Source organism: Phodopus roborovskii, unplaced genomic scaffold, assembly GCF_943737965.1.
Source record: "Phodopus roborovskii unplaced genomic scaffold, PHOROB, whole genome shotgun sequence".
Lineage (NCBI taxonomy): Eukaryota > Metazoa > Chordata > Mammalia > Rodentia > Cricetidae > Phodopus > Phodopus roborovskii.
In genome coordinates, this window is record NW_026126480.1 from 30,359,778 (window position 1) to 30,376,422 (window position 16,645).

Below are 16,645 nucleotides of genomic sequence, written 5' to 3' on the forward strand. Positions count from 1 at the left end.
CCTTGTGATAGTCAAGAAAATCTGATAGTTTATCTCAACTTCCCAAAACATCACAAAGAATCTAGAATGCTGTATGCAGATTAGCTTTGTCTACAGTGCCAGCATCCATAGACTGCCAGGGCTAAGCAGCCACCCTATCTTAATGAATAGATATGTCTACTGTAATTAGCATATTAATCATTGTATACAAATGAAAGGTGTTAAGGTACCTTTAAAGTCTAGTTTAGCAGTCTAAATGACTGAAATCCAGAATACATGAGTATGATCAACAAACCCTAATTTTTACTCCAGTGTAAATGTTCCCTCTCACTTTGGATGTCTCAGGGCAGAATTGCACAAGTCCCGCATTAGTGAGGTTTAAATAGATGAAGTCTGACTCTTGCCTCTGAGACCAACAGGCCTCCTCAGAGAGACATTCACAGGAGGTGGGGGCATGGGAACCAGACCCAAAGCAGTACCTTAAAAAGACTGAAGTGTATCTCTCTCTGTTGATAGCATCTCAAAGCAGGTGGCTGGATGGTCTTCAATACCAGAGATGCTGAGTCTTCACACCCTTATGCATTCAAGATGGTGACACATGGCTGCATTCCCCTCCATAGAAAGAGGACAAGAAATAAAGAGCAAAAAAAAAAAAAACAAACAAATAAACAAAAAATAACAACAAACAAACTGAAACAGGGCTACTGCCACTTCTTGGCTTGCTTGCTCGAAACAGCAAAGACTCTTGCACTAGGCAGAACCTCAAAGTCGAGGGCAAGATCCCCCATGGAAATGAAGGGGAAGAAGGACTGGGGTGTACCTCAGGCTGAGTTGGCTGGCACAGAAAAGCTGGTGATGAGCTCTCCAACACGTAGGTTAAAGGCTATGCTTGTCTTTCTGTGGTTGGTGCTGAGAAGAAAGTAACAAGAGATAAAGAGGAGCTATTATCACAATGACCAAGTCTAGACTGTTGGAGGTGGGTTCCTACAGAGGCTGTGGGTCAGAGATCTGCTGTCACATTGGTGGGCCTTTGTCCCTTCATACACCATTCCCTCAGGATCCAAAGAGGGTTCAGGAGAAAAGTGTCTCTTCTAGGAAGCTATAACATCCCTTCTATTTCTATTTCAAGTTACAGCATCTTTTCTATTCACAGCCTCCGTGCAGTATGAACGGTACTCATGAGGGTTGTACAGGGTGACAGCATTCCTTTCATCCACGCCTGCTTTCATAGAACCCCATCCCTTGGCCACATTGCAAAGTGCAGAGAGCTGGGGAAATGTAAGGTATTCTGATATAGAAGCAGTGTACTGTAAGTATGGAGGGTCACCTTCCTGTCCCAGACACAGACTATTCTTGGCAGAGCAATGCTTCTGCTGCTCTCAATTGCTCTGGAACCGTGGCATGTGAGTGTGCATCTCCATTTAAATAGAATGTGGGTCAGTCCTTGCTTTCTTTGCCCTGCCTCTACCTAAAGGTAGCATGTAAGGAGTACGGTTTTTTTCTCCCGCCGCCAGGTCTAGTCCTGCTGCTGCGCCAGCCCCAAATAATGTACAGAGACTCTGTATTTGATATTATACTGTTGGCCAGGTACTAGTTTCTTATCGGCTAGCTCTGTCTTAATTATTAACCCATTTCTGTTGATCTATGTATTTTCACATGGCCTTCTCTTACTGGGGAGGTGGCTGGCGTCCAGCTCTCTCCAGACTCTCCATCTTGACTCCTCCTTACTACTTCCTATTTCCTCCTTGTCTCCTAGTCCCTTCTATCTTCCTCTCCTATTGGCCAACAGTGCTTTATTTATTAACCAGTATGAGAAACATATACAGAATGGCATCTCCCATCAGTAGCATGAAACAGGCTAGAGAAAGCACCACCCTGGGGGTCAGTAGGTTCAAGTATAAGCCCAAACTCTCCTCTTTCCTAGCTGTATGACTTGGGAAAATTATTTCTTCTCTGGAGAAATTTAGTCAGCAGCAAATCATATTGTACTTGGGAATAAGAGGTTTGCTGTGAAGGTTAGGTGAGAAAACTCTTGTTTGGCACATAGTAGGTTCTCAGTTTGTTCTCATTCATTTGCTCCCTACCATGGCTGCTAGGCTCCTCTCAGCTGAGAGGCCCGGCAGCTTTAACTGAACTGAGCTCATAGCATCTTCCTCCATCCTGTCTCTTCCCTTGTACTCTGAATGAAGTTATTCTTACAACCCAGGATCAAGTGGCTCAGTTGAAACTAGTTCAGAATAAACCCAGCTTAGACATGTTGCTTTCATCTCTGGGAGCTCAGAAGACAAGCATAAATGCCTTGGCATGCACTTATAAAACCCTTACTGCATTCTGCCACTGTACAGTATTCTTAACTTGTTGTTTTGCTGAGAACAGTAGCTTAAATAAAGAATTGGCCTCTCTTAATGGGGGATCTTGATAGCCCATTAATAGGTATCTTGCATAAGTCACTGTTGGAGACACAAAGAACCTGGACATTGAATTATGGGGGCATCCTAAGAACCCTGCAGCAACAAATACTTTTATTTGGGCTATCAAGTGTGGCTCTTGCACATGTCTTTTGTCACCTCTGACTGCAAAGAAATCCAGGAAATGCAGTCTCTTTGCTGAACATATGTCAACCTGGAATATTGATGCCTGGGAAGAGGGGTAAATGGGTGTCATGGAGGTAGCTAACAGGCAGGGCAGTTACAAGTTTGAAAAGTTGTCTCTGCTTACCAACATTTTTGTAACTAATCTTCAGGATGAACCCAGGAAGAGTCCCCATGCTCCCCATACATGGGGCTATTTGAAACTTCCAATTTGTCTCCTCTCTTTTTCACTTCAGTTCTGAAAGCAGGGGATCCTTGTCCCAATTTTTCTCCGCCTTCCTCTCCAAGTTAGTAAATCAGATCTCTGAAGGAGTGGCAAGACAAAGGGAGCCATTGGCTGTAGAGTTTGCCAATATCCCTGGGGTAAATGTTTCCCCATGGCCAGTTTCTAGCCACCAAAGCAGCATGGTAGAGTGTACAGATGGGAAGAGTTGCACACACCCAGCTCCTTGGCGACAGATGTAACCAACTGGGGTGCACCACTGCCTAACTGATCCTCTCCCAGCTTATCTGGCCAGGCCAGAGGAGACCGGAGGAGATAAATCAGCAGCCAGTACTGTTGTTAGGTATTCAAGTGCCAGGTGCCTAGAATTAACCTGAGCTCAGGGACCTGAGCCAAATGCATTTTGGTATTGAGTCAGATGATACTCAGCTGGTGACTCAAGGAGTCATCTCTTTATAAAGCTTCAATCCAACTAGGTTCAATTCCATTTTGTCAGTGAAAGAAAGGGAGAAACGATTTAAACAGCACAGCAATTTTATCTTCCATTTTTTACAGATAAAATGTACTGGTACTGTAGAATAACTGTGAGAAGGCCCAGGTCTTTTGTTCTCCCCCTTCGTGTATATGGTTCTCACTGAGAACATGTTGCTTCACTAACTAGCTCTAATGCTGAGTCTTATATATCTTTCTATTCCAGTGTCCCTAAACAAAAGCCACCTAGTGCTTCAGATGCTCAAGCGGATGAACAGAAATCTGGTGAATGATGGACCATTGCAATCACAGCTTGACTATCTCTCTTCCCCAAAGTTCCTTTTGAAGCTTAATCCTCCATGCAAAATAGCAATGGTCAGAGCCTTTGGAGGGCAAACCGGCTGTTAGGGCTCTGTGCACATCCCTGTTCTCCTCACTGTTATGTCACCAGAGGACACAGGGCCTTCAAACCATCCTCTTGGAAGCAGAGACCAGCTGAACTTGTCATCACTTTGGCCTTGGACTTTCTAGCCAGTAGAACTAGGAGATGAAATGACATTGTTTACCGGGAACTCAAGGTACTTTTGTTTCAGCATCAGGAACAGATTAAGGTAGAGGGTGAAAATGTAAGTGTTTGGTTGAGGCAATGTCTCAAGGGGACTTTGCTCATATCCCTTTGCTATCTGACATGTTCCCGTTGGAACCCAGCCTCAGAAGAAAATACAGTTCCACTTTGTTTGACCCCTGTCATTGAAACCTATTTCCCTTTGTGCACACAGACATGCATTATAGTCACTAGGCCTAAGAAAACGGGACTAGACAATGAAGGGAAGACTCAAAAGAAAAGTAGAACAGAGGAATTTTAGAAACCTCTTGATTCTTAAAAAAAAAAAAAAAAAAAAAAAAAAAAAGTCTTTTTCCTGCTTGCTACTAGACCACATCGTTTGTGTCCCCCTCCTCGCTCGATAGAATCGTTAACAAAAATGTATGCATGTGTCTGTCTGACATTTATTTTGTTTCCATGTGTCTGGAAGGCCTAGAGATGAATCCTCATGACTGATGTGTGTCTGGATGATGTCCATGTGACTGTAAATGATTGGTGACACCTGGATAATTACATCATGACTGATATACAAGCACAGTCTGCCCCGGAACACCTCAGTGTGGAGCTTGGCTGAGGGTACCAGTCTGAGTACCACCTGATAACCTGTTGACAGGCTTGATAGGCTTGGTATCCTGCCCCCATGCTTCTAGTGGGGGGTTCTGTTTTATTCTAGACCTAGAGAGAGTGGTGCACCTCCTCCCTTGAGCAACTAGTGTTCTGTAGCCCACTAAACACAGTGAGACCTGTGCTATTGGAGCTCAGTTCTAGGTTCCTGATGGTGACTGCACAGGCCTCTTCTATTACCTTCTAAGTCCTGGGAACATAGAGGTCCTCTATGTTCAGAGTCCTTAGACCTGGGCACAGCAAAGGATTCTTGATAATATGGTTATGGAAAAACAAAATGGCAGAGGTGAAGCATTCAGGGCAAAGGGGTATTTTAGATGGGAGTTCAAGCATGTCTTTAAATAATAAGATGTGATTTTTTTACACTGGTTTAAGAGAATGGGGTCCTTTCACATGACTTCATACCATTTTCACTTTGTAATAACTAAAATTTTTATTCCTGTTTCACAGATGGAAGAAATTGAAACCCAGAGATTTAGCTAGCGTGACCCAAGTTCCACAGTGAGGACTCAATTCTACAACCCTTAACTCTGAATTCCTTGTCTTTATAAGGAAGAGGTGCATACAACATGCTAACATTTAAATGGTCTTCTGAAAAGTTGCCATCAACAAAGTTTGTTAGACTCGAGGCTAGAGGGCAGCTGCACATTGTGCTGTTCACCACACCCATTCATGGCACCCATCAAATCTCCCCTGACATCATTATCTGAGAAGAGGTGACAAGAATAAGCCGTCAGACACAGAGCCTGACACTTCATTTGTGATGGCAAGGACAAGTACGTGGTTGGGGGGGGGGTAAGACTAAGCCCCCTTTCAAACCCAAACTGATATCTTGGAAGTAGAATTACTAACTCAACACAAAATTCTAGATAAAAAGTTCTGTGATTACAAAGGTAAGATCTAGGCCTCAGTTCACACATATATAATCCCAGCACTCAGTAGGCTGAGACAGGAGCATCTCAAGTTATAGGCCAATTTGGGCAGCAAACTAAGAGTTTGTCCCAAAGAAGAGAAGGAGGGGAAGGGGGAGCAGTAGGAGGAGGTGGCATGATTGGCAGTGGCTAAAGAGGCAGAGAGGAAAGAGCACATGGACAAACACACTAGAATCTTGTCAAGGAACATCATAGTGAAAAGAGTCCTGTAAGTGAGTTGAAACATAGCTTTGAGCTTCTGAATAAGTTTTATTTTTGGTGTGTGTGTGTGTGTGTGTGTGTGTGTGTGTGTGTGTGTGTGTGTGTGATTTAAGACAGGATATCTCTATGTAGCCCTGGCTGTCCTGTAACTCACTGTGTAGATCAGGCTGGCCTCAAACTCACAGTGACCCAACTGCTTTGGCTTGAGACATCATACCAGGAGTTTCTGAATACTTAAAGGAAAGGAGAAAGCTGATGGGAACTGCATCTTGTATGATCTCATAATGAGAGTTCAAAGGAGAAAGGACCAGTTTCCTGAGAGAGTTCTTCATGTGAGAGACACACTCATAAAAACAATTCTCCTTTTTTAGAGGAACTGGGATAATCTACATGTTAGCCTCCCCTGTACAATAATGAGAATGTAAATTAGATGCTTCTGCTAGATACCCAGATGGTGTTGTATAACAACTATTAATTAGCAGCAGTCTGGACTGGTACAGGGAAAGACTAAGACTATCTTTTCCCTCCTTGAACATAAATCACAAATTATGGTACTGGCCTGACTGTGGGCAAATGATTAGCCACCAATGCCACCAGTGACTTCGTGTGAAAAGGAGTGTAATAAAACGGGCAATTAATAACCAAGGTTTTTTGAAGAAGAAGGTGACTACAGAAACCGCAGGCAATTAGGAAAAAAAAAGAGAAAAAAACAAAACAAACAAACAAAAACCACTAGATATTGGGCTGGTGAGATGGCTCAGGAGGTCAAGGGTTTTGCTGCCAAGGGACCTAAGCTCGAACCCCGGGACTCATATGGTGAAAGTAGAAGATCAACTCCTGAAAGTTGTCTCTGACTTCCAAATCATATACCTGCACATGCATGAATGTGCATGTGTGTGTGTGCATGTGAGCATGTGTGCACGCGCGTGTGCACACACACACACACACGTGCATGGGAAAAGATGGATGGATGGATGGATAGATGATAGATAGATAGATAGATAGATAGATAGATAGATAGATAGATAGACAGACAGACACATGCCACTTTAATTTTTTTCACAGAGTATTGGGATTACATTTTAATTTTTTAAAACTTTACTAAGTTTCCAAAATAGCACTATGGTCTAACTTGGAAGATTGTGAGCTTGGAAAGCAACAGTAGGGCTCTGCTCCACCTCATGGCACAAATGCCTGCTGTATCTAGATGACCTGACATATTTTCAATGTGTTTTGCCAACTCTAGTTTAAAATATTGAACTGTGTGAAATTTCCAATACCTAGCTATTTTGATCTGTAAAAAAAAAAAAAAGCAAAACAAAACAAAAAACAAAAAACTCTTTCCTGTCTTCTTCTAAAGCAAACTTTTAGGAAATTAGAGGGCACAGTAAATTTTCAGAGTGTCTTATCTGGCTTATTTGAGCAACTAGGATCTACTTTTTAAAAATCATGTCACAGGGAAAAATACACTGATACAAAATGTTGCTTTTCCCCTTCCCATGCAATCTAAAAAGTCAGAAATTGAATTCCCAATAACCGTCAGCATCATGCCCTCTGTGTGTGTTTATTTGTTCTTTGACACTTTTCTATAATGTATTTTGATTGTATTTGCCCCTCTCTTGACTCCCTCCAGATCCTCACCTTCCCCCTTCCCTAACCACCAGACTTTGTGTCCTCTTCCTCTGCCATACACCCAAGTCCAATCCATGCAACTCTTATATGTGGCTATGCACTGGAGTATGGTGGACCTACAGTGTTGTGATAAATACAGCTCACAACCGGTCAAGATGCAATGAATAAGAGACTATGGAATGGCCAGCACTAAAAATGGTCTTATTTTGCACCGTCTAGAAACTCTCTGTCATGGTCGTTTGGACACTTCTGAGTGGTGATGATGCTGGGTAGGTAAGGTGTTAGATCTGAGGTTATCAAGGAACACCAGCTTCACCTTGTAGCTGTGTTTCCTGGAGGTCAGATGCCCCTTTGTGGTTCAGCATCTTCAAAGATGAAGTTAGGTTGCTCCTACTACATTAGAAACCAAGGCAACAAGGCATCCCACTAATGGAAGGGCTACGTCCATAAAAATCTGATGACACTACAACGTCACTCACAATGAGGCTTGGTCACTCCTCTTTTGAGAGATTTTCTAGGGGATCATGGGAAGGATACCCTAAAAGGAAGATCTGGTCCACCATGATCTGAGAGGGAAAGGATCACCTTTTCCTATAAGCATGGCACCTACCTCTTAAATTCCCATGAGAAAGTCTTTTAAATCCAGTGTGGAACTCATCGGTTGCTCCCCACCCTTGAGGCAGCTCACTCCAGTCTTTCTCTGGAGTGTTTACTTTACTTTGCCAAACAAACATCTGCTTAGCTATCTATATGTCTTGACTTAATTATTGCCTTCAAAAAAGGCAAAGCCCACCAGATTTCTGTAACAGTAGCACCAGGAGATATTTGTTCCCAGTCCCACGCCCCTATCCCCAGGACATTGGGACCACTGACCTCTCTGCCAATCGATTGTGGAGATGGAGCCATAACTTTTTTGTTACAACTATCTAAGAGCTTTCTTATACCTGACATTTGCACTCTAAGTTCACACCACCAAGAATGAGGCTCAAATGTGGGTGCAATTTCTTTGCCTTCGCTAAGTTAAATTTTCCTGTCTTTTCTGTTACAAGTCCATCCGGCGACCTATATAAACATCCAAGATTAGCATCAATTTGTCTCACTGCAAGCTATGTAACCAGTGAAGCTTAGCTCAAAGGAAAATAATTTCAAGAATGGTTTAATATGGAGATTTTGTAAGTGTTCAAATGTAAAATGGCTCCTGACACCTTTTGAAGGGTTTTCTTGTGACCCTTCTATAGAGCATATTTGGAGATTATGTTTAATTTTTTATCACAAATGCTTAGCAATTAATCTTTTGGGGAAATGGCAACAAAATAGTTCTCAGGAGTAACCAATGGAATGAACATTTGGGATGGAGTAATTTGGTGTTTCCCATTTGGATGCCAAGAGTTCTCTGCCAAACACACATTTTTTGGTTTGGGCCTGTGGGTATGTTGCCAGTTCTGCCTGGCACGTTTAGCCAAAAGGATTCATTGTTTCACACTGCTGGGATCCTGTAAATGTAACTTTGATGTACAATGGATGAGAGGATATTGTCTTCCCTGTTGGCTACTGTAGTAGGACATGTTTCCTATTGCTAAAAAATTGAACCATGTTTGTAAAGAACACAGTTTCTTCTCATGTCTTTTTAAACAAAACCAACTTATCAGTCTACCCACTCAGACTCTTATGGTAAGTTCAGTAAGATGAGAGACAGAAAGGAGAAGCCTTGGGTCAATACTAATAAGATTGTGAGACTCAACTTATAAATGATTTATATACGAAATCAAAATTTATATATGAAATGATATATCAACAGGCTGAACATTTTTTGTTCTACCTATTCTCTCTCTATTAAATGAACTAGAATCAAATCATGGCCAATAGTCAAATAATGACCTAAATTTTCTTGTCCCTGATGAAAGATATAAAGAAAAGAGACTCTCATGTTCAGTTTGCAAAGATAAGATTTCAGGGAATCTTAATTGGTCCACTGTGTCTCAAATTTGAGATAATTTGACATTATTTTTATAATTTTGACATGTCTACATTATTTATTCAATCATTTTCTTAATTCTTATTTATTTTTGTTTGTGTGTATGTGGTTGTTTATCATGTATGTGCATGTGTGTGCAGTTACCCTCAAGCAGGAGTCACGGGTGATTGTAAACTGTGGATAGAGACCTAAACTCACGTCCTCTGCAAAAGCAGCAAGTGTTCTTAGGCACTGAGCCATCCCTCCAGTCCCTTACCTTTTGTCCTTAACCATCCCTTCTCTTTATTCCTCAGTCATTTAAAAATGAAACCTTGGTTGCATCAACTCTAACTGAACCACAAAACCACAACTCTTGTGAGAGAGTGTCTCCACTTCTAGAGCTGGGTTCTGAGACAAGGCCTTTTCAGGAAGCTCAGCAGATCATTGCCTACCTCTTCTCTTGACACACGTGACCAGTGGGGTGGCAGTCACCCCTCTTCCTTGTCTGAGTGGGACTCGTTTATCAGAAAATCCAAGTTTTGTCCCTATCTAGAGTCAGGCAATAGCGGGGTAAAGAGCCTGCTCCTCAGACCAATCCCATTCTACAGGGGAGCTTCCCAGTTCCCCAGCTGAGAACAAGGTGGGGGAGCATGAACAAGCCTTCTGATCCACAAAGTCAGATCTCATCAGATGAGATCTCTCATCTCAGACGCCAAACCATCAACAACAAGGGCGCAACTGCAATCTTCCATCAGTTTTAGACTTGTGTCTTTTCTCTCAATTAGCTCAGATGGAAACCCCAAATTGTACCTTATTGGATCTCTCAAACCCCAAATTTATTCATTTTTTTAACTATCTCTGTGACTAAAACACCCAATGAAAAAGAATGTAAGGGAAGCACCATGTTTCTCATGAGGAGCAGGAGTGAGAGAGTGAGCAACCTCACAATGGGAAAGTTAGACTGGCTTACACAGTGTGGGCTGGGTAATCCAGCAATGGTTGTCTGCATGCTGTGGAACTTCAAACCAGAAACTTGCTCAGTTAACCACAGCTAGATGCCCCAGTAGTCCGACATGGCACCGACAGCCTTGGGGTTTGCAGGAGAGCTGCTGGTTTAGTTCACACAGGAGGCTGGAGAAACTGGGCTCTCTAATGTCAGTGAAGGATGGCAGCAGCAGCAGCAACAGGGTGGGTGTTCCCAGAAGGAAGATTGAAAGTGAGCAGGCAAAAGCAGCTGCTTGTCTCTCAAAACTCTTCACATGTGGCCCACCAGTGGAAGGTGCTACTCACTCTGGGGACAGTCATTTCCCTCAGTTAATTCTCCCAGGAAGTACCTTCCCAGAGAAAGGAGTCTTAGTCAGTCCCAGGTCCAATCAAGTTGACAACCAAGAGTAATGATCATGGGGAAGAAGGAGCTGCCTTGACTCCTGGTTTTGGAAGACTCAGTTCACCATGGCAGACTCCGATGGTGGAGGTGCCCATCTCACAGTGTGCTTGTTGGGGAGCAAGGAGAGGATGCCCTATCAGCCTTGTCCTTTTCCTGCTCATGCCATCTGGGCTTTCGTCTGTGGGACGGGTCTCCCACATAGTTACCTGTTCTGGCAACACCCTCATAGACACTTTCAAAAGCATATCTCAGTCTCCTAGGCAATTCTAGATCCAGTCAGCTTGGTAATAAAGATTAATTATTACACACAGCAAATATTCACATCTGGTGAAAAGTGATTGTTACGGGCAGTTTTCCCACCAGCCTGGTCCCAGAGCTGCATCAGCCCCAAATAACACACAGAGACTCTGACACTCAAAGCTGAGAGCAAAACCTGAAACACTCTAGCAGCCAATCATTTCCTCCAGGAATAGGGATAATATTTTTTTAAAATGTCAAGTCCAGTATAGGACTGACTCTGACCACTGTGCCTGGATTCCAGACTGTGACACAAGGAAGGCCTCCTTCTGTCTGGGGGTAGTGCAGAGCCCTCTGAACTCTTGCTACCCAACCCTCTGTCACCTGACAGCTTGTTGGAATGCAGATATGCAGCAGTCCTGCTCAATCAGAATCTGAACATTAGGATGTTATGGTGGAGAAAGCCCCAGGATTTTCCAAAATACTACCAAGGGAAGGCAATCAGCAGACAGACACGGGTCTGCATACCTACATAGGCATCGAACCTATGTGTGCACCTCACACATCCTTCTTGATGTCTGTATCGACAGCAGAGGTACCTCTACACAGATAGGGTCACTCAGACGCCAGGCATCAGGTGTTCCACTGTTAAGAAATGAACTATTTCTAGAAGTATTAAATATATAAGTCTTTGATTATGAAAGGAATTGGGGCCCTTAAAAGAGAGCTCTATCATCAAATAAGGCAAATGTCAACATGTGTTAGTTTTCACGGTGGATACATAGATTTCTGTTACATTATTTTCTACATGTTTGACATTTTGATATGAAAATATATAAGACAAAAGCAATAGATATCCAACTGGGATAGGAAAAAATGCAGAGAGTAAAAATCGCTTGTGATCCTACTACCCAGATATACTTACTTCTGAGTATGTGTTCTCTCAATCCTTTTTCTTGTTAAGAGGGGAATTTGAATTTGCATTTTTATTATAATCATTTAAACTCATGCTGTTAATTCTTCTTTCTTAATAAATTCCAATTGAAATGGTCTCTGAAATGAAGATGGAAATGGTGGGCAAAGAGAGTGACCCTCATCAGCATTGGGAGGCAGGCAAAGTAGCCAACAACACACTGAGGCTGAAGAGGGTTTTAGACACACACATACACAACACACACACATACACACACACACACAGAGAGAGAGAGAGAGAGAGAGAGAGAGAGTGGGAGGTCTTATTGGTTGTTTTGTTGTTGTTGTTGTTGTTGTGATTGATTATTTGGCAAGAAGCACCATAAGAGAGGAAGGGTTGGTTCACAGTTTAAGTTCACATAGTTCATTACCTTAGGGAAGGCACAGTAGCAGAAGCATGGGAAGCAATGGGTTACATTGCACCTACAGTCAGGGAGCAGAGTGAGTGGGAAAAGGGGCCCCAGTGTTTCCCCCAAGGGATCCAATTCCTCCAGCAAGGCTCAACCTCCTAAGACTTCATGACCTTCCACAACAGCACCATCAGCTGGGGACTAGTTGTTCAAACACATGAGACTGTGGGACATTCACATTTAAAGCACAATCCCCGCACTCAGAGAATGGGACCAATGAAGGCGTGGTCAGCATCCACCCTGGCCCATAGAGTGTTGAGCCTGGTGACTACCTCCGACAGCATACCAAGGCCAGACAAAGCATCTCTAACGAAGTTTCTAATGAGGATACTTGGAGGCCTGTGCCCTAGTAACTTTTGCTACAGAAATAAACCCAGAAAGGAAACTGCTTGACCAGGCAGTAAACTTCAGTGGGCAATGATGACTCCCTGGAAATGTAGTTCCTACTCATGACAGGCAACCAAAACCCTAATCCAGAAAAAGAAAACAACAAAAATGCAAATCTTCCATTGCCACAGTCCTAAAACAGAAAAAATCCAATAAGGGCTGGCAGAGTCTACCTTCCTCCTCCCTCCTTCCCTCCCCCCACATCTCTTTGTGTGGTATATGCATGTGTGTACAGGTACACTCAATCACACATGCACATGGAGGCCAGAGGCAGACACCGGGTGTCTTTCTCGCTTCCCACCTTGTTTCTGGAGACAGGGTCTCTCCCTGAATTCAAAGGCAGCCACTTTGGCTAGACTGGCTAGTCCCCAGTGTGTGCCTGTTTTGACATCCCAGCACTGGGATTACATACACGTTGACTTATAGGAAGATGTTGGGGATCTAAACTCAGGTTCTGATGCTTTACCCACTGAACTATCTACTCAGTAATGGAACCTAATTGTTTTTTTAGTCCGGGAATGGACAAGAATGTCTAACTCTAGATTGATGTTCCAAAAATATATATTACTGGAGAAAAGAGAAAACTAAAGGAGGGCTTGGGAGTTTAAGAAGACACTGTGCTAAAAAGGTCCTTCTGAAACGCAAGCCAAGGAAAAATGGCAGCGGGTTGGTGGGGGGACCTGTTTTTCCAAGCCTGTGTTTTCTCAAGGCTTGAAAAGATATTGCATTTATAAAAAGAGAATGATTAAGAAATATTGGGTCAGGCATGGTCATTTCATGTGGGAGGCTGAGGCAGGGGGTTTGCTGAGAGAAAAAAGGAAGGAAGGAAGGAAGGAAGGAAGGAAGGAAATTATTTTGTGTTAAGACAGGATGTAGATTATGTTAAAAGGAATGGCTTTGTGTTTCAATAACCACATTTTGATTTCAGATTTCAAAGTTTGGTTCTTCCATCTTTTTAGCTGCATGCATTTGATGGAGGAAGCCTGTCTGCCTCCACTTCTTCAGATCCTGCCTCACAGAATTCCAGAGCATATTCAATTTGACCAGGAGTTTGTCAAAAAGTTGATAGTTCCATACTTGTGTTTGTTTGCTTTGAGGTCACTACACATAACCCAGTCTGGCCTTGAGTTCTTGACCTTCCACCCTCAGCCTCTTGAATGCTGGGATTCCGGGCATGGGTCAGCATACCCAGCTATAACATATTCTCTTTGCTGTGAAAAAAAAAATTATTGCCAATTGTTCCAGAATCAACAGACAACTTCTGCTTCCCAGAGGCAATTCTAGCCTCCACACTTACTTCTATCCACTCATCCAATGCCACTCAAAGGGTGAAAAGCAAAAAATATGTGTGACCCTGAGGAATAGAGTAAAGTATTGCCAACAGACCTGAGACTGGAGAATTCTGGGGGGATGTGAAACTGACAGCTGTCAGAGTGATAGAACCTCTGTACTGTGCCAGGGAGATCAAGCCCTCTGAAAGATAAGCCCCAGGAAACAGAAGACAGCCCTAGAAAGAGGGGAGCTGCCAACATAGCCTGCTAAACAGTGAAGAAAGCTCTTCAAAGAGGGTTGTGGTTTTCCCTGCATATACAGTTAGCACCCATTTCTCCACATTAGTCAGAAGCCGTTGGCAAGAGATACATGATGAGTGCATATGTGTTCCTGAGCAGATCATGCATGCTTGTGTGCATTCACCTCTGTGTGCATGTTTGTTTGCATGTGTGTGTGTGTGTGTGTGTGTGTGTGTGTGTGTGTGTGTGTGTGTGTTAAGGTCGCTACTTGTAGATCTATAAACAGACATGAGTATTATGTTAGAGGGGCTGTTCTTAAATAGATTGGAGTTTATTTGTGACTGTCTTACTATTCAGATGCATAGTCGGCCATATTAAAAGAGTGTGTGCTGATCAGCAGTGCAGGAAGGTAGATACCACCCCAGAGTCAGAGTGCCTGGATAAAATGGGACTGCCATTTCTTAGCTCTCTGGCCATGGCTAAGTTACCAATAGCCTCTCTGTGACTCAGGTTCTCACTAATAGACCCAGGTTAATGGAAACACCACCCACGTAAGGTTTGAAGAGGAAATGAAAACACTGAGAAGTCACAGCTTTTGCCAGAGATGTGCAAATAATTCAACAAGTGGGAGCTACTGATGCTACTGGATGGTGGCTGCATACCTGTGAGCAGACATATGCGCATAACACACACTACTCCCTTGACTCCAGCTCTGTTCTTTCTCTCTCTGGAAGACACCCAGGTAGGAAATCTGAGGAGCAGTTGAGAAAGAAACTCCCACTGTCACATACAAAGGAAGTTATAATCCAAAGTAGAGTACACAGACCCAACTCCAGAGTAGCTATCTCCACTCCCCCCCTCCCCGGGTCTGTATACCCTCCCCAGATCAAGAAGACCACAAGAGACATTGTCACTCGTTAATAATTTCCATAATCCGCACTATCAGCTACTAAGCCAGCAGCCTACTCCACATAAGCAATAATAATTTATGGTTGCAGTTAATGGGCTGTTTTATAGGAACCCACAATTATAATTGGATGTCAAGTGTTGTGAATCTCAGCGGATGGAAAGCGACAACCACTGGGGCCTGGTGTTTAATTTTTTAATGTGATTATTAAATTTCCCAGCTCCCTGTATCTTTCCTCGGTGTGGTTTCCAGCTGTGCCTTCACTCTGTGGGCACTGTCTTCCCTGGTCCAGAACCTTGACATTTACTTCATACACTGGCTTCTGACCCTATACATTTTTCAGTATGTATGGTCTGGATCCTGCAGGGTAAGTATCAGGCTGAAGGGATGGTGGCTCAGTTGGCAAAGTGTTTGCCTAGCAAGCAAGGGAACGTGAGATTGACACCAGAGCCTGCCCACAAGTGCTGAGCTTGGTGACATGCACATATAATACCAATAGTAAAGGAGTAGAGACAGAGGTTCTCCAGGACTTTCTGGCCAACCAGTCTAGCATAACTAGTGAGCTGCAGGCCAACAAAAGACCCTGCTCAAATGAAGGTTGATGGTATACCTGAAGATGACACTTTTTGACTTACACTTCTGGGTAACAATCTGTCACTGAGGAAAGGCAGGGAAGGAATTCAAAGCAGGACCTGGAGGCAGGAACCATGGAGAGACACTGCTTATTGATTGGTTCACTCTCTAGCTCATACTTAACTATTTTTCTTATAAAGCTCAGGCCTGGGAACAGTGCTGCACACAGTGGAATGAGCCCTTCCACATCAATCATCAATCAGACAGTCTCTCACAGACATGGCTACAAGTCACTATCGTCAAAATTATTTTCGATGGAGATGCCCTCTTTCTTGGTGACTTTAGACTGTGACAAGTTGGCAATAAAACTAACCAGGAAAGTTACTTTTTTGTCAATGTGACCAAAATACCTTACAGAAACAACCTAGCTTCCTAAGGTCTCTACAACTTGACCAAACAGCAATACTGTCAAACAAGTGCCTAAAATATGAGCCTGTTAGGAGCCATTCAGATTCAAGCTTCTATAGAAGGGACAGCTGCCTCCATTGACATAGCATCCATGAATCCCTTGTGGTAGTTTGAATGTAATCAGCCTCCATAAGCCCCTAGGGAGTGGCACTATTCAGAGGCGTGGCTTTGTTGGACTAGGTATGACCTTGCTGGAGGAAATGTGTCACTGTGGAGGTGGACTTTAAGGTCTCATATATGCTCAAGCCCCATCCAGTCTCTCAGACCCCTTCATGTCACCTGAGAGGCTATTTCTCCAGCACCATGTCTGACTGCATGTCACCATGTCATGCCATGTTGGTGATGGACTAAAGCTTTAAAAATGTAAACCACCTCAATTAAATGTTTTTCCTTTATAAGAGTTGTTGTGGTCATGCTGTCTCTTCATAGCAATAGAAGCCCTAACTAAGACACACCTAGGAAGAACTTGCTCGATTTTGTGTAGTCAGAATCTGTCTTCATATTTTTAGATGCTAGGATCCTGGACTAACACAGAACTCACCAGGTGCCCATGTTAAAGGAGTGATATTACTTTGGGAAATA